A 24,119-nucleotide genomic window follows, 5' to 3' on the forward strand; every position below is an offset into this window, starting at 1 on the left:
AGGTAGGGAGTTTCTACAGAAGAGTAATAAGCACAGCTGTACTGGCTTATAGCATCCTCACCAAGAACAGCAAGACTTCGTGAGCCAGTTTTGCGTGAAGGTTTCTTCTGCTTTCACCCCTGATGATGACCCTCCTGCATCTGGACTGAGGGTACAAAGTCATGGTTGTCCTAAAGAAGCAAGCAGACTGATCCTGCCATAAAAACCCTACCAAGGGACTCCCACCAGACACAAGGCAATGGAAAGAAATATCAGTTTCTGATGTGACTGATTAGCATGAGGGTCTCTCTTATTTACATTTAAATAGATTCTTGCTTTGACATAGTTCAGGTAAAATACCGAAGAACACAAGGATATGGGTGTTATGTCAAGAATCATGTAAATCATAATATGTTACTTTATATTAACTAGCTAGAAAAAACCCAACAAACAAGACCAAAGGAAAATGTACCCTGAAGACACAAAGGAAAATTCCTTTCATCTGCAGCAACACTTGCAAAAGAGTTTGCCCTCCAACACAGAACAACAACACGCCTGCCTGCTGCACGTCTGCAGCTCAGCCCCAAGAGCTTTGAGAAACCATGAAACTGTTGGAAATCATTTTCTAGCACACACCTGTTGCAGAACAGTTGTTTGGGTAGGCATACTGCAGTGGAGATAGACACACCATAGAGATACCCGAGAAAGTAAGGAAACCTGCACACATCCTCATCCGTTGTGAAAAGATTTTGGTTTTTACTGCTGATGCAAAGTCATACTCGGATGAAATTTTTGCAACTCAGACTGATAAATTTTGACTTAAAGTTACATTGCTTGAATCACAGAAGGCTCACCAAAAATGAACACAAATATTCCCGAACAGGCAGAGCGATGGCACGTCATTCATCTCTCTCAGACCTCCAGATCATTCTGTATTCATACAAATTAATATGTTTATCTTATTTACCTTCCTAGTAACATTCTACATAGTATTGGAATAAGGCTTTCACAGTCTGTTATCCTGACTTGTAGGCGGAAGGTTGTTGCCCTTGCCACAATCCTGCCCTCAAAGAAAAAATTTATCAGATGAAAAAAAAAAAAATAAAGGATTTGTATTTGTAGAAAAATTTAAGTGTTTTCCTTACGGAAAATTTATGTAGTGATACTGGATTATAAACATTGTCAAATCAAGAATCAAACACTGACATCATGACATCAGGATAAACAGAGTAGGCTTGTTAAAGTTGGTTTATTTTAAAATACAAGAAAAAGACTTGTAGGAGAAATTAACATTTTAAAATAATTATATTGGATTAACAGCAACATCTGATCACTTAAAATTCAACTCTTCAAAGCACAGAGAATTAAAAGAAAGTGCTGTCTAGCAAAAAGTCAAGTACTGAAACCACAGCACCACACAGTGAACAGGACAATAATCTCCTATGTAAGTTGAACACCAGAATCCATTTCACTTTGGATATTCCCCTATATAAAGTATTATCTAGTCACTTAATAGCTATGTCAGCTGTTAAAAAAAAGAATAGAAACATTACAAGTTATGACAGAACAGCTACAGAGCAGCAACTGGGACAGGTGGGTTAACATACCTGAAATTAAATCTGCTTTCTCAAGATGACACTAATTGAGACTTTTTGGTGAATATTTTTAAACACTTCTAGGTTCTAAATGTACTGATTCATATCCAACAGATACATGTCTGGCACAATGTTTTACTGGGATCTGTTGCTTCCATAAAACAATGCAGAGAAATACACCCAGCATACCGTACGCACCAACATTCAATAACCTTAATTTTAATTTGTGTGCTGCTGTAGTAATTTATGATGCACTGGCAAGTGAGCTGACTGGCTGACCTGGTGAGTTTTTCCCCATACAAATTTCTATGATTAGACCACTGGTGTAAATATGACACCACCAGAACAAGTCCATCCTTACCCATGGTTTAGTGTTCCCACTAACATAATCATGAGGAAATACTGAGGAGCTTAAGCCTTGGGGCACTGTGGAAAATCATCTGTCAATATTCTGACAAAAACTAAGAAATAACGTTAGAAAATGTCAAAGGTTATTTTTCTCCTCCCCACTGAATTAAACCTATGGACTACTAGCAAGGAAAATTACACGAGTCTATTTTGGTAGGCTAAACTCTAAGACTTCGGCCTTCCAGTATGTCACATCACCTGCTTGCCACTGCACTGCAGTCTGCTGAAAGAATCCATATATAATGATTCCTTCATGTGTTTCACCCCAACCCTGAACCCCACCAGCACCAGTCTGCTGGTTTTTGCCGTTTTGCTCTCCTTAAACACTTTTTCCTCCCTGCTTTTCTCCTGTTTTTCCTTCCCTGGTATCCTATTTTAATTTATTTGTCCTTTCCTGTTGAAAGGGGAGCTTGTCTATTCTTAGAAGAGTTTCAGATCCCAAAATAAACTGCTTAACTATGTATCTATTACATCCAGATTGATGCCATATCAGACCCTGACAACATGCTGCAACAGGAATGCGACTACAGCAAAAAACCCCAGCAATTCTTCCAAGCTCTGCTTTGCAAAGATTTTTCAAGTAACGTTATGTACAAAAATGTAACACACTCTACCCAAACATTAAAACACAGGGCAGGGTATTTCTTCCATTTATTCTTCTCACTACATAAATCTTGATGTCATTTTTAAAGCAGTTCTTGCCCGATATCTAATACTAAAAACCAGACCCTCTACCACCACACTAAAAAGGAGAAAATCGGGGTAATTGGATTACAGAGGGAATTATTTTTAATCAAGTGGAATAATTTTTCTGTCAGAGCAAATAAGAGTTAAAAAACAGGTAGTGCAGTTTAAAGAAAAAAAGATAATGATGGGATCTAGATAATAATTGGATAACAATGTCAGCCTTTCATCCAAGTAAACCCTTTGAGTCCAGTCCCAGACACTAATAATGGTGAGCAGCTCATTACTTATGGCTAAAAACTCTATTCTGTTCCCAACATAGACAGACACTCACGTTAGGAAGAGGCACACTTGTTGACAATATTAACAGAAGCAGCAAGGATCAAACGGAGAGGGAACTTTCCCCTCATTAACAGAAGTGCTTCTGCTCAGACAAGGCTGTAGCACACCGACTGTACAGTGCTTTGAGCTGGTGTTGTATAATAATTTTTGTCTCCAAGAGAAAAAGGAAGGAAAAGCTGTCTTCACTGCCCGCTCTTCTCAATATATAAAGAAATTATTACACCAAATTTCACAAGACTCTGCAAGACGCTGCTGGCAAAGTGTGAGGAGCAGTAAACATTTCCTGAACTTTAAAAAATAGAAGCAGTAGTTATTTCAAGAACACAACTGTCCTTTCACTTGAACTAATTAAAAAAGAATTGATGTAATACCAATAAAGATTATGAAGCACTCTCAAACATGTCCTAAACTGAGAATCGACATATATACCACATAAAATCCGTAATCCAGCTAAGTACCATACTACGTCAGGGAGAAATTCTAGTTTCAACTTTCAAATGATTGGCACCAAAATACAAAACCAAAACATGCCAACTAAAAATGTATTCAAAATGCCTATGACTAACAAAAGCTGCAAAAGTAAAACCACTGGGAAGTCTGACTGTTTTGCATGTGATACAACGTTTGGCCAAACCCTCAACACTTCCCTGAAGGCTAATGTATTATGAAATTCTACACAGTAGGAGTATTTACTGGGTACTCCTGCTCTTTGAAAAGATGAAAGCTAAAGTTCACTTAACGAATCTCCTCTAAAAAAGGTATTTGTGATTTCCTTGGAGATGTGGAGAATTCACACTTGTTTTGTTTACAGCATATAGGAATTTTCCAAGAAAAAAAAAAAACTCAAATCAAAGCATTACCTTTTCTTAGTCCCAGGAACTATTTTTAGATTATGTTGTCATACCACAAATTGACAGGACAAACTTTCAAAGGCCAGCCCTGCCTCATGTCATCACTTTTCAGTAAGGCTCCCAATGCTGGCCTTGCTGTGCTTTCACTAGCAGAGTCAATATTTCTTTTTGAGTCAAGTTCATTAAGTTTTCTGGGATTTTTATATCGTGTTTTTCACTTTAGGAAGAAGTCAATCTAAAAATGTGTTACCTGCATATGTTAAAATTAGAGGGGGGGTAATAACTCTTAAGAAAAAACCCACCTCCCAAAAGCAACCACTATCGCTCTGCTTCAGCAGTGTCCCAAGTTTCCTACCTGCAACCTGAACAGTCTCTAAACACACACACTTCTAGGGGGAAATCTTTGTGTTCTAAAGTTCCTTTGTAGTTCTTTTCAGCCACTGAGATCAGCCAAAGATTATAGGTGAAATCAGAAAGGATTGTTATCATAAACTCAGAGGGATTTTTCTATAACATGAGTCAGTTTGAGTGTTTTCCTTGTGACATCTTGATTTTAAGATTGACAGCAGTAAAGAGTCAACTTTATGTTGACTATTGACGAATAAGAAATTATATTATCCATGATTAGGGTAGCATAAACTACCACAAGCAGAGCAATATACTTAAGGAAATCCTTGGCAGTAATCCCACTGCCAAGACAGACCTATAAATTTGTTTAGAATTACCCAGGAAGAACTGCTGTCAACGAGCCTTGAAAAGATTCTATAAACAACATATACATTAACGATGCTGCTGGGACATGAGCAGCAAAATTACCCATTTTCAAACAATTGACGAGATGCTGGAATTCTTGAAGCCTTATGCAGAAGTAACCTCTTGAGAATAAATAGTTGGAAACAACAACAGCATCAGATCCTCATCAAAATAGAAGAGACTTGGAGGCTAGCAGCATAACCTTATGAGGAAGAGAGTCCATTAGAACATAATGATAAATAAGAATATTTTCATCAGTCATTTCAGAACTAGACTAGATGACAGTGACAAACCTTTTATTATTTTCTGGCTCTGATGCTGTAAATGCCCTTAGGCAAATAACCTTGTGCTATGATTCAAGATTACAGATTTTTTAAAAACATAAATAACTGAAAATGACCAACTGGGAAAGACATAAAACCCAGCAGACATCCAAAAAATCCCCTAAACTGATTTTTTCAAAAGGAATTTTAATCTGAAGATAAAAATCACTATAGTCTACAAAAACTATGTCAATGACTTATCAAGTCTTGGTATGGTACTGTGAGTACCTAAAGACAAAAAGCTGCTTCGGTGAAGTCCCAAGGAAAGAGGTCTGTACCCATACTTAGAGAACTCAGCAACTGTCTTCTAAAATAAAAGGCAAGATGGTCCTGCTCCAAACCAGAGATTACTACATTCTGCTATCGTTTTATGCTCTCCAAGGATGGTCAACGTAATATTACAGTGCTGACTTTAAGGCTTATTAAGCATCGTGTGGCAATAAAGTGCATTACAATCACTTGGTTTTCTCCCAAAGATAGTTAACATTTCATAGAATAAGAAGTGATTATGTACATTTTTGCAAGTTATAACCGTAACAGTGGAACCTATTTATGGACCTGCTGCGCTTAAACCTGATGTAAACAGGTTTACAAGTTTTATGGGTGTGGAGGATTCTCAAAGATGCCAGGCCTGTTTCTAAATCATTTTTATTATTTTAAACACGACAAAAATAGACTCGCTATCAATCGCATCCCCCTGATTTCAGTTTAAGTTCACGTGCAGTCCATATGAACTGTGCAGATGACTGGTTGCCACTTACTTTGCTTCCATTATCTTTCCAATGTCAAAGCAGCATGGTGAGCTACCAGGAACACTAACCAACCAACTTAAAGAGCATCAGATTTTATCTGTCAAGATCAGAGGGGAGGGGGTGTTCAACTTCGGTTGATCAGTTTCATCAAGGAAAAACAAAACAAAACAAAACACCCCAGTCAGCTTCAAAAAATCTGAAACAAAAAGACTGTGCTCAAATGTCTTACATCTGGAAGGTTTAAGGACTCTACAGCAGCATCTTTTAATAAAGAATGGCACGGCAATCTTAACAAGGCACGCTGTTACCAGCTCTACCAACTTCAAGAGAGCTACTGAAAATAGTCTTTGTTCTACAGAATAAGCACATACCTCACTGTGTTGTGTATTTCTTATCCCCCACTGGTGCCAGTATACCCACTGAAATGAGAAACAAGTGAAATCGTAGAGTTTCTTTGTTTCACTGTTCAGCGCAGGGAAAAAAAAAAATGTTAAAAATCTATGAACTGAGAGATTGAAGTTAACTGAAAACAGTCATCATGCATTTAACCAGCTATCTTCTTCCTTCTAGTTGATATGAACCATTGCTTGATTGTCAAACCACCGCCCGTACCCCCCTGGGAGGGGATGAGGATGGGAGCTGAACTGTGTCCAGGGGAACTCTATGGTGAAAAGTGACCCCCGGGGACACCTACTTCACAGGGCACTGGCTTCATAAACTTCTCCCAAGCATCACTGTGTCTCAATGCAAGCTCGCTGTGATTTAAAAAGCAGTGTATAAACGAACGCATAATTACAATTGTCATAAGATTTGGTATTTTTCAAATAGTAAACAGGAATGGGCAAAAACTAGTTGATGATGTTAATGCTCGCACATGTCAACAGAGCTTTAGATAAGAATGTCCTGAAATAAATACCACCCAAAGCCACTGCATGTGCTACCACTTCAGTAAGGAGTTATTGCTGTGTCATAACCATATCAAAAAATTTAAAAAAAAAAAAAAAAAAAATCACAAAAATTTCGAGGCGATGTTTACAAGTTGCACGATTACTTTAAAGGTAATTATTTAGCTGGAACACATGACTCGTATTTCCCTATGAAAGGCTCTCTACTTAACTGGATTAACACACTATTGATAGCTAAATTCCACTGCCGGAGGCTACTGTCAAGTCATCATTTCCAGAACAAACCTATAAGCTATTTTCTTTCTGTGCAGGACTATTACAACAAGCTCATCATGAATTTGCTCCCAAAGTGCTCTAAAAAAAACTGTTACAAAGAACATTCAAGAGATGCATGACACAGGATTACCTGTTCTAATGAAATTAGACCGTACACCAGTCACAGGTTGGAAGGCTAAATACGTTTTGCAGCCAACCAAGAAATTAACATCTAATTTTTCAATAATTTTTAAAGATGATTCGATTTTGATGCTGAGAAAATTAACTATTGCCTAGAACTCAACTCCCAGATGTTTTCTCGGGAAAGTAAATCCAGCTCTGCATTCTCAGCAAACATTTCTCATGAATATGTCTATGTTTTTCCTATCAAAAGCAACACTCACAGATATGTACACTCACTTTCTCCACCCACTTCTTAACACACATGCGATACATAGGAGATTTATTAATACACGGTGAAGTCAGCTAGGAGAGAACAGAAGTAACCTATGTCAAAAATACATTTTTTTGCACAGACACGCACAGAGGGTAATGCTACTGGAAAATACGCTCTGTCCTGCGCTGCTCACCATTGCAGAGCCCTCCCTCACCCCTCCATTTCTGCGAGATGGTAATGCAGAGGTAGAGGAACTCTTGACCCCTCCATTTTCATCCAATCACCAAGAGCCATGTCAATACAAACATAGCCCTCTTTTTTTTTTTTTTATCTCATTCCCATTTGTAGCATTTAAAATCAGCAAGACGCAAACTTGAAGTGGAGTCATAGTTTGTTCCTACTGTCCTTCACACAAAGCAATCAATTTTAAAGTTAGGTTTAGCAACAGGAAAAGGGCAAAAAAACCCCAACTGCTTCTGAAGTGGGGAATTTGGAAGTCTAATTTACTTCCTCCTCTCCCAGAAATGCTCTTTGTTTCCTGGTATCAGTAATGCCGGGTGGCTGACGGAGCACGGGCCTTCCTAATGAAGGGCCCCAAAATGTCCTTTATGAAGGGCCGAAGAGGAATAATCAAAAAGGTTAAAGTACACATGGAACACAATCCAAAGAAAACATTTTCGTTAGAGACAGGGCAGGCTGATGTACTAGCCGCAGACAAAGGACTCAGAAAACAAGTTAGGGTTCCCTCATTCTGTACCAGCAAAAAGTACTATTCTACTGTACTCAAACAGAGCTGCTTGGAAAATTTCATGAGACCATCTTTCTGACACAATTTGCCCTATTTTCCTGGGCTCTTGCCTGGCTCAGCAACATCAGCAGCCAACGATCACATTTCAAAGCATTGGTCACTCATGCAATAAAATTGTCTGTTGCACCACAGAGCAGTTCCTCATCGGGAACTCTTTATACAAAATCTACTCCGTAAAACGGAACTGGACTGTGGAGCTCCACTGGAAGAAAAAAAAAAAAAAAAAAAAAAAAAATCAACAAACAAAGTAACAAAAAACTACCTCTAATGTGCTGTTACATACAAAAGGTCCAACCTACCGAAGCTGATGAGCTCAGACTGTCAGCAGCTCGGAGAATATACTGGGAAATATCAATATAAATATACGTTCTTTGCTTAGGCTTTTGCTGTTGGTCAGGATCAGAGACTGGATCTTTGATAATTCAGAGCTAGTTTTATATTCTTCAGAAGACTGTTAGAGGCTCACGTGTGTTGTGCAGCCCTTTGCCTCATCCAGTCTTGTACTGAATGGGTTATGTTTGATATAGGAGAAATAATGAGTTTAAGCAAAGAAATAAATAACCCCCTTTACAAAGGAAAGAACATTGAACTGACACCTAGGTCTACTTGAGATACATTTGTTGTCTAAGTTATTTCTATTTTTGTAAAATGTATCAAAAAATATTATCTCTAAGCATACATTTGTCAGTCATGCAAATTCCACAAATCAGGTTTCAAAGCGTGACAAAGTTATCAAATTTTTCTTAGGCAAGTCACACATGAGCCCAGTGAAGAAAAAAAATAGCCTATGGATAATGAAAAAAAAAACCAACTATTGGAAATTTAGCCTGATGATATATGAAAAGTACAAAAATTACAATATTTTCTTTAAAATCCAGTTTAAATCACAAGTTTCATAAAGAATGAAAGGAGACCATTTAACCGCATCATAGATTTATACCCAGGGAAATGAGTTAATCCCTTCTGGCTACCAGTTCTTTAGTAACACGTAACAGCCCGTTCAATGAAAGAAAAAAGAGAGCTGTAAATAGAGTAACTGACATACAACAGATTTAGGAAGGAAAAAAAAAAAAAAAAAAGATATTTTGACTTGCAAAAGAAAATATTCTTAATTGCAGGAAGTCCCTTTTCAACAACTCCCTTTGCATTCCTACCTCTTCTGCCCACTAAAAGTTCTACCATGCCACCGGGAAGGGTCCAATTGCGTAAGATGTTATTAAGGCAGCAAAGCTGGCTACTTAACTGAGGATACTTAAATACTCAAAATAATTACACAGATTAGCCAGTGACTCTCAGACCAGAAAACTGCCTGCCTGTAGCATAATAAGGAGTTGTTCAAACACACCCTCCCCGTGTGCATTCTGCGTCGGGTATCTGTGTGCCAAGGGCTCAGTGGGAGACGCTGAGCCTTGTGCGTTTACCATGTTTACCACGGGGCAGAAGAGGACTTACCCATTATTTACTGGGAATAGCACATCTACACACTCCCAAGTGATGGAAAGATTCCTCAACCACAGAACTACAGAAATACTTATGTATATCAATAAGGTAAATACGTCTCCCCCAGAAAAGTTAGTTTACAGGCATAAAGTATTTTTCCTTCAGAGCAAAACAGCAGGAACTGAATTCCTAGGGATACCTAGCAGTACTAGAGATGCATCGGCTTGAGATGCTGCAGTTAAAGGACAGTGGCTAATGGAAATATGTGAAGAATCCCACATGGCAGTCCTTCACATGTCAAGCACCAGAACGTATTTTAGAATAAACCTGGGCTAATTTTAATTTTTGAGATATTTTCTCATAGGCTCAGACCTACAGAACTTTGGCACAAAATACTATATACTTGTTAAAGCAAGTGAGACATTGTAAAATACTTGTTTCTACAAGGGAGGGGGGAAGAAAAAAAAAAACCCACAACAAATCACAGCAAGAGAAAAATTAAATGCAGCAAAAGGCACTGCTCTGAGAATACAGTCCTACAAGTACACACAGGCAGCTACAGTTATCTTGACATGATTCTGAGCACCCACTCTTTTCATTCCCCACTCTATTTTTGGGTGGAGATGTCTTTTGTTTTTTGGGTTTGTTTGTTGGTTGGTTTGGTTGTTGGGTGAAGGGGTTTCGTTTGTTGGGGAGGGTGGGGGGGTGGATGTTTTGTCTTGCTTTTTGTAAATGAAGTTCCCTGCCCTGTCTGCAGAGTTTTCTGTTCTTGCAGCAGCAGTGCCAGTCATGAGAAGTGAGCATTGAGCTGGAGAGAGATCGGAAGTTATTTCCATTTTAGAAGTCGGGAAGCTTTTCACACATTTCTCCACAGGTCTTTGCACCACATTCTGCTGAAGAGGAGAATCTGCTGTCATGCCACACAAATGTGAACAAGCTTATCAACAACCACAGGACTTAATTACATATTGTTGTCATTTTTTCAGATTCGCACTACTTCTCTCCCCAGACAAGAATGAACAACTCTAGATCTCTATTTTGCCTTCAATATCATACAATGGCAACAAGCATAGTAGTTAGTTAGTCCGGAGCTATGCAGACACTGACTAGTCAGATGGCTACTGCAAACCAGCAAGGATAACAACTTCATCCTTTTCACTCTGCAGGAAGAATCACTAGTTTGAATCTTCCCGCTGCTCTGCAGCTGCTGTTCATGCTGCTGGTATTGGCACCTTCAGGACTTGCATCTACTGTCAGATTTGGTTTGAAGTACTTGAAAGTTCCGGTGGTATTGGGACAAAACCACACTGACACACATTAAGAAGTCAGCTCTGAAGTTTTTCCGAAAATCCCCACTAGATTAGAGTTGCCCAGCAATCACCTTCTTTCTTATTGCAGGGGTTTCTTGCGTTACCCATTTCAGAACCGCAAGTGCAGGCAACAAAACGTCCCCTCCAACAAGCTGGTCACGGTCCATCCTCAAAATGGTGCTTTTGCTTGTCCTCACAGCTCACCACTGGAAAGTTAGAGATGCAACATACACAGAGAAACTTCGGAGATTTATCTGTAACCAGTCTCTAATGAAAAAGTCAAAGAAAACATTCAAAGAATCTTTAAGAGGAACTACACTGACACAGCCTTGTGCAGAAGAAAAATTAAGCTACATCACTCATCATTATAACTTAACAACTGAAGAATGAATCCACTCAGATGACTGCCATTAAGCCGTCATTACACTACAGAATACTTGTACTCGATTTGCCTTTCAGTTTTCCTTTCACCTCAAACCCCTAAATCAACACATGACAACACGTTAAGTTTCTCTCACAAAAGAGAGTTCCTTCTTAAAGCACAGGTCCAGAAAAAAAAAAAAAAACAAAACACTAAGATAAGGAGAAAAATGCTTGAAAATATCTTTATAAATTTCTGAAGCAAAGCTGAAATCAAAGCACAGCAGCAAGGGGAAACAAGTTGTTGCATCTGATTTTATGCACGCTTAAGACACACAAGTGATGCAATTCACAACAACTGAGGGCATGCATGCGTGTCATGCACGGTGGGGGGATGTATAAATATGACCTATATACACTGCTTAACTAAACCTCTAACTGGTATTACACTGGCACTATTTCATACAAGCCTGTAAGAGTCAGCCAGTGGTCTCACGTACGCTCAATGCTCCGTACACACAGAATGAAAATGCTGAAGTGTCAAAACAGCTACACAACAGGCAACTGCATGCGGGCATGACCTCCATCCGAACATCAGACTAAGTTTTGGAGCTTCTCTTTTCATTTTACAACCAATACCTCTACTTTAAAACAGGGAGGGAAAAGTAATTTGATATCCTTTGGGCACAGGCTAATAATGATGCTACAGATAGAAATATAAAGAAGTTTTCTCATATGTAAACGCTTAATAATCGCAGCCAACACAACTTCAGAACAACCAGAGATGGCCAAAATAAAACCAGCGCTAATTAGGTTTAGGCAATCCTGAAGTTGTTCTTTCAGGAAGGCAGCAGCACAGCTACAAACGGACTATCCCAAATGGCACGTGGCACCGCTCCATGAGCGACTCTCCCTGTGGGACAGTAATTCAGAGGGCAGGGTGGAGTACTCGGGCACTAATGACACTCTAATTCCTGATTATCCTTCTATGTAATGCCCTACAGTGCTGCAGTTTTTTCCCTTGTTAACCACCTGACAGCTTCCTGACGTTTTTGGTAGGTTTTTAACAGCTAAACAACTGCTGCCTATATTAAACACTATGCTGAAAAGGAAAATTACACAGAGCAAGACAACACTGCAGACATAAGTGGTGGTGGTCGTGTTGGTCATGAAAAAACAGGTCTCTGTCAACCCAGTGAGAGGAGAGACTCATACAGTTCATCTACTGGTAAGGCAGAGAGACCAGTAAACAGCAAGAAAAACTTCATTATCAGTTGAGCACCTGACTTGTTAGTGCATCTCTCTACAGAAATTACTCAGTATCATCAGATGGACATAACTTTAACTACAGAGCTTTCCCAGTTACTCTGCATGTACAGGAAACTTCTGGTTTAAGATACTTTCCTAATGGAAATTCTTGAAATAATTCAAGGCTAGATGAAAACCCAAACCAGAAACTGTACCGTATAATCTACAAATTATACCCTCCTGTTCTTCTTTCTAGGGCTCTTGTTACCAAAAATACTGAGGCTCTCCACTTCACTTCCAGTTACTCCCTGCAGGGAGGTGAAGTGTCTGCATCTCCACATAACGCTGACCCAGTGTAATTGTCTCATGGTGGAAATCACAAGTACATCAGTGCACAGACACCATCCTGCAATCTCTTCGTGCTATGGCCAGAAAGTAAGGAGCAGCTGAAGGTCTCTCCAGCTCTGCTGTCACCCACTGAAGGCAGCCAACACAGAGTTCATTCATCAGGTAGTTCTCTAAGGAAGCCAAAAAACTATGGTATAGCGTCTGGATTTGCCATAAGACAAAATCCCAAACCCATGAACTACAGCCACTTACTTGGCCACAGAGAAGACACAGAAGATGTTTTAAATGCACCTCAGAAATCATCTGGGTGGGAGCAGGGATGAAGACAAACAACGCACTTGGATGTGTGAAAATGCTGTTGAAAATTTCAAGGTGTTAAAAAATACTCTTAACAAAACACACATAACCAAATAGCATACTTTATATTAAGAAATACACAATAGATCTTGAGCTAAATCTAGTACTAGGTGGCAAGAAGTGAAAGATTAATTATCAAGAATGAGAAAATTAACAGCTCAAAATTTCGAACAGTACTGGTGTTCAAAAAAGGCACTCAGTACAAAATCCAGTGCTATTATTGCAAATAATACTTTTGACATTAGACTTTTTTGACAAGTATCATTAAGTCCTATACTAATTCACAACCTACAGCAGCATATTCTAACAACTCAAAGCCCTTCTAAAAATAATGAGGTTTTTCAGCTGATAAAACTGCAGTAGCACACAGCTTAAAAGCTTCATATAGTGTTACGTTTATAAAAAAGCCTCGTGTAAGTAATGTACGCAGTTTTTCCAAAAAGTTACAAAATGCACATATCCAAAGGTTATTGGGGAAGTAAGTTTTATTGAAAGTAATAAAAAAGTAATGAAAAAAGTGTTCCAATTCAATTCCCAGAATCAATTTCGGACAATTAAAAGACATTTTAAAGTCACAGTAGTTTTGAACCTGCATCAAAAAAAAAGAGAAAGTTCAGTTGCGTTCTATATGTATTTCTATACACACACGCAAACACTGAACACTGGTATTTTTGCTAAAGAAACAGCTTTTTTTCCAAGATTACCTACATGCACTACACTTGAAACAATACAGCACACTCGTGAAAGATTTCATCGTCAAGTATGTGGTGGTTTTAAATATTGTGAACACAGTATTGTATGATTGACTATAAGGGTGAGAACCTATTGTTCTCAAAAAAATCCTATAAGGCATTCAAAAGGCTGGTAAAAACTCAACTACGGTGTAATTCTGAATGAAGGGAACCATGTAATGAGCTATTTCGTGAGACACTGCTGTGCTGCCCTGGGACAACATCGTTGGCATTTACAAAGGGGAAAATGGTAACATTTTCTATAGTCTTTAGAGCCCTCAACAAAATTCCACAGTCATTTGATTTTTAGCATCGAGAAAGGTTCCCTGGGCAAGCAAACTTCACTGGCTACATTGCAGCTGCACATAAACAGCACAGCTGGCAAACTGCTCTGTTCCACTGCTTTAGGTGGCTTTAAATACGGTAGGGCCAGCACAGCATCCACCATAAAGGTAAGAGTGAGAAATCCTGAATCCCATGGAGCATCTGACACGAGTTTAACAGAGAAATGAGAAGAGGTTTGACTTGACTGCTCTGAAGGTGCACCATGACTATCTTTCCCACCCCTCCCAAAAGGCTAAGGGCTTCCTAGCCAGGCTCCTACACTGCTGCAATCCAGTGTAGTGCATTTTACAGAATATGTCTTAATTTACTATTGATATAAAATTCCAGATACCATGCATACCCAAATAAGCTATTTGTAATAATTTATCCTTGAAGTACATATTGTACGCTGAGAAAAAACACTCTGGACATAATTCTGAATTTATCTTTGTGACTGGTAAACAAAGATTAGACTTTTAGAAGCACGAGGAAATTAAAGGAACGCCAATGTCTTCTGAATTTACTATCGTTTAGGTGGGCCTTCACTAAGAAGCGTGGATGCAGTTGTTTTTCCATTACTTAGCAGACTAATGGTCAGATTTTGGTGTTAAGACACAAGAGCTGAAGTCCATCTGCAGTCATACCATGCTGGACAAGAAGCTGGAAAACATCACATGGACAGAAAACACCACTTCCCACCATCCAGCTTCTGCAGAGGCTTTGGACTGCTGACTTGTGCTTCTGCCCACTCCCAACAGCGAGCACGTGGGACAGAAGGCCACAGCACTGCCCCCTCTCCCACATACTTTGCGCCTATGCCTGCAGGGAGATTCAGAGTTTTATTAAATGGTTCATAGGGATAAAACAAATTTTTTCTTTTCTCCTTACCAGCACAACTTTGCCTGCATACAGACTCACTTACTCAAGTACCACTGGCTTAAATTACATTATGCCTGCTCTTTAATAGACTGTTGCTGTCCAATTACCAACAAACCAGGATTTTTAAGAAACAATGACATTTCACATGCTCTTAAAATAACATCACAGTTTCAAAACGCAACTGCTTGAAAAACTTATCTGCGAAACGCTTTTGGCTTGCTTCCCTCAGCCCCCTAATCCAATTTCACTTGTTCGAAGGTACTTTATTAACTATCCAAACAAAAATGCCTCCAAAATATTAGCTAGTGCTGTAGGATCATGGACTTTCAAACACACAGTATAGAATTTGACAATATGGTCATTTCAGGCAACTCATTTTCATATAAATTTTCATTTTACTTCATTAAGCAAATTTAATTTTACTTAAGTTACTCCTGAGGAGATTCTAATCGGACACAAGAGAAAAAATTTTCACAATGAGAACAATCAGCTACCAGAATGATCTCCTCGGGGAAGTAATGGATTCCCCAAGATTGAACACTTGTAAGATTCAGCTGTGCCATCTTGTCTGGGCCATGCTTTTGTCAATAAAGGCTAGACCAGATGATCCTTGAGGTCCCTTCCAACCTGGTGTTCTATGATTCTATGATTAATTACACCCCAAATACTTACTTTTATGTCAGACACACCTCTACCACTTTCTAATTAATGCCAGAATTCTCAAAAGAATTTTTCATTGACACCGGTTGGTTTTTTTCATCACAGTAGTATTTTATTGCTGGATTTGGTCCGATCCAGCACTAATGTTAAGAGTTCTAAACGTGTCCACATTATCAATTTGCACTTGTTGAACCTGCTTGATTTTCAGATCAACTGAGGCAGTTTGACTTCTGCAGCTAACAGGACAAGCCCTCAGCTGTGGTACATCCTCTCCCTTCCACAGGCTCTATCAGCAGAGTAGCAGCTCGGCCCATTATTTTTGTATTCAGCTGTGCAGAAGACTTCTTCCCCCACACATCTGCTTCATCCTCTTCACTCATGTTGGATGCCACGAGCTGATGCAGAAGGTAGCCCTCACCCATAGGAGAGCTCTCCTCTGAAGACAAGGATGCCACATGGAAGGGATAAGGGCTGATGTATAGGCTTTGCTTTCAATCATGTTGATTTAGATCTAGTACTACCTGCTCTTACAACAGAAATACACAGCCATATTTTCAAAACAGACACAGTGGGAGCAGTTAGACACGGTATTTACAAATATAGCATTGTAGCTACCGCTGATATTTTCTGCCATTAAGATACCTGATATATCCACACTCATGTACACACAGATATATGATGAACGGATCTTTGTGACTGAAATATCAGTGCAGTGAAAAAAAAAAAGATCACATTTCAGTAGATCTATTTTAATGTGTGAAAAATAAAAGCTGCTTCCCAAAACTTTAGCCATGACAAACTTAATCATTCAACCCCAAAAAACAGAAATACAGCGAGACCCAAGAGCTCTTTTGCCTTTGAGATTACGAAAGAATTTCCCTTCTGTTCAAACCAAAGCAGTCTAAAGACCAAGAGAACCATCATCTGAACTCTGATTTAAGTTGTTGCTCCTACCATCACTATTAATTTGAAATCCGGGCTGACATCACTAGACTGTCCAGTAGGTACCTTCAAATGCTTTGTGTTATCCCAGATTACTTTACTCAGAAAGTCCCTGGCTCAGGAAAACAACTAACTCAAAGGCTGGCTGCCATTTCATCCACTCCCATCCCCATGATACTCCTCTGGATCTTCAGAGAGGATTTAAAAAAAAAAAAAAGTTGTTGCAAAATTACAGTAACCCTGACATTTTTCCGTAGTAGGGGCGGGGTGGGGGTGGTGGTGTAACAAAAACCTACCATTAACAAAACATCTAATCTTATTTTCTGCTTCTATGAACAGAGAATAATAAGGTATTATAGACCACGTTATGCTGACTAGAAAATAGATCTTGTTATCAACTAGTTGTATCAACATGAAGTTATGATGAGCTGAGATTGCCACTCCTGGAGGATACTTATAATGGGTTTAGTTAGATCCTTGTAATTATGAAATAGAAGTTTAAAATAGGAAGTCTATTAAACAATTAGCACTATGCAAAAAATGCAAACAAAATCTTGCCAAATCAGAGGCACAAGCCACAAAAGTTTATCTTGACATTAAGTTCTGTTTCCTCAAATAAGAAAATAAACCAGCAACCACAGTCCTGCAACTTTAAAGGGAAGGGAAAAAAAAAAAAAGATTAAGTGTCCCAATTCACTTGTAAAAGCAATTCCTTACGTTATCACAACTCTTTTCTTATATATACTACTGAGAGTAACCATGCGTACTAGTACAGCAGCTGACTTTGAACATGCTGACCTTGAGCAAGCCAATGACCTTAGCAGCATGTACTTCTGGCTTATTTCATTGCAACAGCGAAACAGCTTCACCATCTATAGTAGTCTAGAGTCTCTGGCCACCACCCCTGACTATTTTAAGATATCCCAATACACTTCAGTGATGCACAGTTCAAAGTGATAGAATAACATCTGCTAGCATGTTGAAGTGCAAGTTGTTTACAGAAGCATTTTTAGTTTGTTCTCGTACTGCACTTCCTTGGCAGGGAACTCAATTTATTAACAGAGCTTTGCTTCCTATTAAAACATCTACAACCCAAAATTAAAAAAAAAAAAACAAACCACACCACCACCCCCAAAAAAACCCAAAACACACAAGAATATTAGGCATTGTGAAGGAAGAAAAACCAAGACATTCCACTCAAGATAAAGCTAATTTAGAAACTTCAAGTATGTGACAGCAAAGAGTGGACTTGAAAAAGCAGTTGCTTCCCACGTTGTTTTGCACAACTTCTCTCCTTGGTCATCCCTATAAAGAAAATCTGTATTAAGATAGGTGTTGATTTGCATACAGGTTTTTAACTATTTTAAACCAATGTAAGTTGCATGTTGATCTGATGTTAGGAGAAGATAATCAACAAGTTACTGGGATGCAACAGATGTGTTACTGAGTCATAATAACCCATCCTGCCAACAATCCTAACCTACAAAAGGCAAACATTCTGTTCAACAAGACGACTCTAGGGATGTACCGTCAGCCTCCGCTCCCTGGCGTCCCTGGAGTGACGAAGACTACACCTAACTAAGTTACAAAGGCCAGTGAGAAAATAAGTCTCTCCAGGAATTCACAGCCAAGAGAATTTTTTTCTAGTTTTGAAGGAATGTGTTTAAGAAAGAAGGAAAACAACAGATCAAATAAATTTCCTAAATTTGAGGAGAAAAAAAAGCAGCATAAACTCCTGACAGTTTATTCTGAAACTAAAATGAAGCTGAAAGTCATAAATAAAAGCTGTCCTAGTGCAGCCTCAGAGCACGCACAGAGCCCTTGTTACTCCCAGCCCATGAGCAGTAATTAAGCCACAGAACTCAATTACTTTACTCTTTTTTCCAAAACCCTTTAAAGCAGAAGGATCACACTGGATCGTATCACTTTTCCGAGCTGCAGCAGAACTGACTGGGCAAGTGAAAACAATGTCAGGACCACAGGACACAATGATTATCATTCTTCCTCCATCCTCTCTGATCCTTCATGGGAGAGAAGGGTAAGAGAAGGAGAGGGGAAAAGCCTGCTCTCATCCAACAGGAATACATCCAACAGCGATTTTTCCATCTCTCTGAGCTCCACCGCAACACTAGTGACATTTGGCATTTTGTCTGGAACAACTCTGTTGATTAGCAACTATCCTTAGTTGGAAGGCTGGAGGGAGGATATCACTGTCCGATTCAGGAATGAGTTGACTCCACTGAGTGCATCTACTCGCATCATTTGCTTTTCCTTATGGGCACATTGCTGAATAACTAGGATCATATTTTACTGATGTCACCAACAGAGCAGAAAAACATTTCCAAGCTACGAGCGTCCCTTAATAACCAGACACCCTCCATTCTGCCAGCATCACTCAAGTTGTCCATCAGCCTACCGCAGGTTCTGCTGGTGCCCTGTTTTAGACAGAGATCAATTATATCGCTTCCCATCCATTTCACTTTCCTAAACTAAACAGCAGGTTGCATACAGACTGCTGGATGCCAAGAGGAGCATTCTTCCATCAGGAAACTGAGTGCTTTGCTTGTTCTCAAAATGTTATTTTTCAGTAAAATTTCCAGCTGTACTCTAACAGCAGTCTAATCTGACATACTACAATGAAGCAGATGTTTTCTGGGAACACAGGAGGCAAAAGATAGGAAACATAACCATAGGGGCAGCTACACAGGCAACTGGAGCAGCAACTGTTCAACTCCCTTGGGACGCTGCACAGAAGGAGCACACAGTGAAGTAACACACTCGCTTCTACACCTGCAATGGCTACTGCTAAGTCCATATTAACAGGATTTTATGAACGATAAATTTTGTGAGGTTTACTGAAGTCTCATTTTCCAAATCCTGTCTTTTAGGAAGACAGCCCCAAATTCCGTCAACATGAAGGTGATTCGTCTTGAAAAACAGTTAAGCAAGAATTGCTCGCAGCAACCAACAGCAAACCCGAGAAATCATGAAGCTCTGCACACACAAAGACTGCTACAGCTCCCCCTTAGCTATCTACGTCAACGTGCAATGCAAACGTGGCAATGCATTTTATGAATTCAGGTGGTGGAACAGCCAGGCAACAAGTGGAAAAAGAAACGTATCTGAGAAGAGAGAGGCTTCATCACTACCAAGCCCTGCCACAAAAAGCTTCCTCTTAGATGGAACTGTGTGTCCTTTAAATACAATTTTACCTTCTCTGAATAACAGCTGGATGGTTACGGACAACAGTGAAGTGCAGAAGACATTGATAACTGTCATGTGGGTATTAGCTAACGAGTAAAGCAGAACTCTTTAACCACCGGTATTGCACACAGTTATTTCAAAAAGGGGAAATTATACACAGGTTTCAACTGAAGAGTCTCTGGAAAAATACTCCTGAAGGGAGTACCAGCAGAAGGAAGAATTCAGCTGTGAAACCAGGCCTAAAGAGATATCTCTGAATATGAAATGCTGAAAAGGCTACTGCTTCTCACTGTGGCAGAAAGAAAAGCAAATCTGCTCCCTGAAGCAGATGGGCAGGATTATCTTGACAACTTCAGATCACTTGACTCTTCTTGGAAGTTACTGCTTCCTGGGGCCTGCTCTTCTGAAGCCCCTCTTCTCACACCCACTTCCCTAAATACATATAAGCTCGGGAGAGAGGCAAAGCAAAGGCAGATTGCTCCCAGGTGGAAACACTATGCCCTGGGAAAACCTCCTGCCCTGCCAGATGAGTGCAAGACACCAGACTTGGAAATAAATGTGTTGATTCCCCACCTCTGCAGCCTGCACCATGCGATAAAGGGAAAAGAAGCTTTTGGTTCCGGATGCAAAACTCTCCCCTTTTTGTGATTTAGGGCACAGCTGACCAAAAGGACAGAAACATACTTACCATACCATTTCCATATATGACAACAGCTTGATTACCTATGCTGTATGTGAGGAGTTATTTCTTTTCAAAATATATACACTGCCTAGTTATTTACCTACTTAGATCACTCATAAAAGGTCAACAGTCTTAATGTGTGAGGCCAGCAGCAAAGAAGAGGCTTCAAATACCAGATCTCTCTTGTTCACAGCTATTAAAATCCAGACCAGCATAAAAACAGTGTGTAAGCACAGACACTGTCTTTTAGGGAAAGAGTATTTAGAATATCTCATCTTTAAAAGAAAATAATAATCTGTGACTTAAGAGTGTATTGTGGTTAGTATTTATTCATATCCATACTCTAATTGCTAGCAATACATAAAAATCAGGAGTTTCTAAAAGGTAACAGAATGTCAAAAAGTATTTTTATACTTGTTTTAACCATTTTCCTACTTACTCTTTGCTTGACAAAGCTGAAACAGAAACAGGAAAACATCAAAGCACTATCGTTCCATCCAGTTTGCCTCCATTTTTCTGCTTGTCTATACCCTTCTATAAATTCAATTAGTCTTGGGGTTTTTTGGTTTGGTTTTTTTTACAATCTCTCCTCATACAAAAGTACTCCCATGTCTCCAACAGTCATCATTACATCACCTCTTCTGCTATAGACGAGGTTAAGTCAGCCCATTATCCATTCACCTGGCTGTATTACATTCCCTGCTTTAAGTCCTAATCCTCTTATTACTTATTTTTCCAATTCATTACTCACTTCCTTATACCAATATAAAATACTGTCACTGCCATTCAAAACACCGTCACATTAGACTTTGTGGTGTTCTCCATTCTTGTGATAATTTACTCACGACACTCCCACGAAGAAGAAAAAGTGGTGACCAAAAAAAATAAAGTACAAACAACAAATAACCCCTTTACTTTATTCACTTTTGCAAAACTTCTTGATGATCTCTCTTGAGCATTCAAGATACGCCTCTACAGACGCTGGTGAGCATATGCCTTCTCCAGAGAAAGCGTAAATCCTGTTCTTGAAAATGACCATGGCATAAACTGAGAGTGCTGCCAGAAATAACAGTTCCTCCCTTCCCCCAGGGCCACCTCCCTCCCTCCTCAGGCTGGCACAGGCACTCTGGCAGATGCGGGGTGCACGGGACGCAGGGCAGGGACGGGGCCAGGATCACCCCAGAAGCAGGACGGCACCACACCACAGCCCTGAGCCCTGCTCCCTCTCAACCTACGCCATCACTTAAGGGCATTTCATTTCATTTCATCTCATTTCATTTCATTTCATCCTTCTTTAAGGGCTCAGATCCTAAAATAGTAATTTTAAAACGTTTCTTCTTCATAGCTTCCTTTAAATTCTTGGACCTGAACGAGGGCTTTTGCACGTCAGAAAAGGGCAGGGTCACATCGCGTTTACCTCCGAAATATTCATATAAATGTCGGAAATATTTATATAAATGTCAAAGCAGCGTGAGGTGCCTGTTACTTGGTGAGGCAAAGTCTCACTCATTGTCACCTCTGAGCATGCAAGGATCCCCACTAGTAAGAGTTACAGGTAAAACTCATGACAATACACATATAGCTTAGCACAGAAACAATTTTCAAAGCCTCTACACAAGAATACAGATGGGATCACACCAATAAAAAGAGGTGCTGTAGGGATCAAGCAGCATTTCTTAAAAAAAATTTCCAGTTTGAACTCTAACTGGATTAATTTAGCTCAAAGCTTTAAATAAAAATCCATTTAAATGAATGTTTTCCTGCTAAATAACCTAAACACATAGCACCACTGAGCTCAAGGGGGAGGGGGGGGGGGGGGGGGGGGGAGAGAAATTTTAGCATCCCAACTGCTGCTTGATTATTTTTTTTCTTAAAGGGTTTGTTTCAACATGTCATAGTCAAACAAGTCAAACCTGCACTATCACTCTCATCCTTTTCTAATACAAAAAACATTTAAGTATAGTTATATTTTATGAAGTAGCGCCTTATTTGATTGACAAGAAGCACAATCTCTTGAAAAATAAATTCCATCAATACAGTGTATTCTCTGAAGTCTCTTCTCATTCCTTTTTAAGGCTTTTCTTTTCAAATTTCCCTAGCATCATCTATTTTGAGATCCTTTGAATCAAATCCCTATTTTCTGATATTATTTATATTACTCAGGTGCTTCCAAAGCAATAAAAGAAAGTTTGAAAACTGCACACCAAGCTACACAAAATTAATTTGCATCACTCAATGGATAGAAAGCCATCCATCTATGATGAAATCCAGCATGCTAAAAACCTTTTCAGAAGTAAACTTCTCTGCTGAAAATAATTTTGTAGCGTCTTTTTTTTTTTTTCAAAATGATCTCAAGCAATATTTAACTTAAATATAACACCATAACTATTCAAGTAGATAGACCCTAACCTTTTTTCTTTTTGTATGTCTTTCTTACTTTCAAAAAAAAAATACTGACTTAAATGCTACTTTATAGAAGGATTATAAAACTATACAAGATGAAAGAATATGATCTTCTACTGAGCAGCCTAAATATTTACAAAGCACTTCACTGCAACTTAGTAACTAGGGAAATTTAGCTGCAGATGTTTTATGAGTCTATATGAATATCACTCAACATCATCGAGCCAAGACAAGCATACACACCCACGAGTCTTATTCTTGGGGGAAAATAAAAAAAAAAGAATGAATATTTTTTAATGTACATCCACAATGAACTGCACTTACTCACACCTTAGTGCATGTAATGCAATACAAGTATCCAAAACACACACAAGGTGCCAAGGAGTTGCACGTTGATCTTGCCAGCCTACAGACCCGCTCAGCCTAGTAAGCATGTCAAAACTCTATATAAAGTATAGGTGCAAAGGAACATCAACCCAAGTAAAACAAAACTACAGCTAGAACTTGTATGTAGGCAACTGAATAAGCCCAACAATGCTATGGCATTTCCATCTGAAATGGAAAAAAACCATCAGAAACTAGAGAATGAAGTACTACAATAGGACCACCCAGACTGGCTATCAACAGCCTCTCCCGTGTCGGTTCTTGGGGAGGCTGGAGGGAGAAATGGCAGTAGGTCACAATAATCTGCAATTGCTTCAATAAATAAAAAGCCAAAATATGTAAGGAATTATTCTCAGACTATGCATCTTGAGTACCTGCTGAATTATGAATTTGTACAGAACAGCTCATGCCAAGACATTTTTGCCCTTGTCTAGAACCTCACAAAATTCATGCCTCCTTTTCAAGACTTGCACATTTTTGTCTTCCAGGGCCCGAAAATAAAGTACCTTGAGTGGCTGCAGCTATTACACCAAAACGAACTCTCAAGTTACTTCATTTCTTATTTCCTCTCATGCACATTTTTTTATAATGTGGGTATGCATCAAACCATATGGTTTCCCAATTTAGTTTTCTGTTGATGAACTTTGCGCAGTTTTTAAACCCTTAGCTGCAGTTTGTAATTAAGTCACAGGGAAATGCAGGTGATGAATTAGAGTATTTTACATAAGCACTACACATGAAATGTTCTTATTTACAAGCTACAGTCAAAGAACAGATCCGTCTGGCATGAACTCA

At 39.1% G+C, this 24,119-nt stretch overlaps 1 protein-coding gene across 1 annotated transcript in view; it reads right to left on the reverse strand.

Annotated features, from left to right (window-relative positions):
- Nucleotides 1-24,119, reverse strand: part of HIPK3 (homeodomain interacting protein kinase 3) — a 74,867-nt gene that overhangs the window by 32,381 nt on the left and 18,367 nt on the right. The window lies entirely within an intron of this gene.

Source organism: Athene noctua, chromosome 14 (assembly GCF_965140245.1).
Source record: "Athene noctua chromosome 14, bAthNoc1.hap1.1, whole genome shotgun sequence".
Classification (NCBI taxonomy): domain Eukaryota; kingdom Metazoa; phylum Chordata; class Aves; order Strigiformes; family Strigidae; genus Athene; species Athene noctua.